We start from the raw sequence: 2,239 nt of genomic DNA, 5'->3' as shown, positions 1-2,239 counted from the left end.
ATAATCGAAAATTCAAATTTTGAAAGCACAAAAAATAATGAAAAATCATAAATTTAATTTAGTGATCAAACTGTGCAAGATGCGAAAAAAAGAAGAGAAATACAAAATTGTGCACCTTAAAAAGGTCCAAAAGTTTTTTATCAATTTTTTATCAGTTTGGACAAACGACATAAGCAATGAAAAAAATAAATAGATAAAAATTGTTTACCAAAAAAAGAGCTAATAAATGTGTTATTAATCTAAAATGCTATTAACAATTTTCTGTGTTATTAATGTTACTAATGTCGCAACATTTCGGAAATCTGAACATTTTCTTTGAGGCATTCGATAAGCACACATAAGGAGAATACATACATAAATAATACATAATAAGGAGTAAATGAAATCAAATTCCGAAATTGGATAATGTTTCAATGAAATCAGTCATAGTCAAGGATGTTCCGAAATCATGAATTAAAATTCACCTATAAAGCACCAAGGTTCCAAATGTCATTCTTTGACTTTCGCAAATTTTTTTTACAATTACAAAATGTCATATAAATAACAAGTTAAACTTCACGTACCAAAAAAATAAGGAAAGGAAGAAGATAAACAAGGCAACCTCGCAATCCCTTTAATGCTTATTTGTTTTCTTTATTTTGCCCTTGGTTCTTTCTCAATTTTATAATTAATAAAAAATATACTTGTCAGTATTTTTGTGTTAATTTAACAAAGATTGTCCAAATGAAAAAATTTAATTATTGTGTCAAAATATTAATGCAATAACAAAATTATTATGAACTGAAAAATTTCTAATTTCAAATTGGATAAGCACGTAATTACAATTTCTCGTTAAGTTTTAAACAACTTAAAAAAAAGTTCAGAGGTTTAAATTGTTCAATATATAATAAAAACGCTTTAAATAGAAAATTTTATTCTACTTTTTCATGTTTGAAAGGCTATAAATTACTAATGTGAAATATAAGTAAAATATTTTTATTAATTTTTATTTGAAACAGGTTGGCGCTAGAACGGGAATCGACCGGGAATTTTGTGAGGCTGGGAAAAATAGGCAAATGGCAGTGAATTAATTTTTTGACCGGAAAATTCATGAATTTTTAGAAAAGAAATTGGTCCAAGTTTGATTTTAACAGTTTTTTTTTAATTCCTTAAATTTCTTTTTTTCCTATTATATCATTCAGCTTACAGTACGTAATTCGAAAATCTTTTACTTCAGAATTTTCCGTTTAAGTTTTAATATTTAAGCGTAAATTTTTCATTTCGAATTTTAGAATGCAGTTTTGAAGACTTAAAAAATAAAAAATTAGAAGCGTTTCAAATTTACAATTGTAGATAAAAATCGTTTTCATTTTATCAATTGCGAATATAAATTATGATTCTTTTTTTAATTGAAGTGGACACCAAGGATTCACAAGTGAATCATAATTGATTTCACAACACGATTCGGAATTTGTTTAAAATTGAAGAACTTTCCAATTTTAACGTTAAAAATTAAACTGTTTCAATTGGAAAGTCTTAGAAGTTAAACAAATGGAAACTCGCGATTAAAACTTTATAACCCATTTTCAATTAAAAATAAATTCAAAATAAATAAATAAATATATATATATATATAAAATTAAAAATTTGTCATAAGGACAACCGCAGGATTTCGCCGGGAGCGGGTGCTAATCTGGAAAATTGCACCCGCGTCCAGCGAAACCGCGGTAAAATTTCAGCCACAACCACGTCACACAACCGTGAGATAGGTGGTTACAGTCTGTAAAGGAATCAATACGACGATCCAGCAAAAGTCTCATGCACCCTAAGAACATGGAGCGACCCAAGGACAACCGCCTTCTGCATTTTTCCCGCAAGTGTTCTAGCATATTGTTGACACGCAGGGATGCTTTTTAGGCCATTAGCAAGTGAAAGCTTGGCACCTCCAAGAGCGCCGATGATAAGGACGATCAGTTTAACAATATTCCGGGTTTTTGTCAGCTGGTGCCGAAAATTCGATAACGAACATGGTTCGCTTCTCGAAGTCAAGAAGAACCATGTCAGGCCTCGAGTGAGCAACAGAAACAATTATCGAGAATATAAAGTTGCAGTATATGCGGCACTTCCCATTCTCGAAAATTGACTCAATTTCCCTAAAAGCATTTAGAGGAGCGATATTAAGGTTAATGCCGTAGGAGTAACAGAGATGGTAATAAAGCACTCTTAGTGCCGCATTGTGCCTTTGAATGTAGGTCGTTCC

General features: G+C 30.5%; 1 protein-coding gene across 1 annotated transcript in view; it reads right to left on the bottom strand.

The window, feature by feature from the left end:
* The window catches only part of LOC117175956 (puromycin-sensitive aminopeptidase-like), a 44,565-nt gene that overhangs the window by 32,852 nt on the left and 9,474 nt on the right, over positions 1-2,239 (bottom strand). The window lies entirely within an intron of this gene.

This window comes from Belonocnema kinseyi, chromosome 7, assembly GCF_010883055.1.
Source record: "Belonocnema kinseyi isolate 2016_QV_RU_SX_M_011 chromosome 7, B_treatae_v1, whole genome shotgun sequence".
Lineage (NCBI taxonomy): Eukaryota > Metazoa > Arthropoda > Insecta > Hymenoptera > Cynipidae > Belonocnema > Belonocnema kinseyi.
The sequence above is the reverse complement of the archived record's forward strand: the minus strand, read 5'-3'. Positions and strand labels throughout refer to the sequence as shown.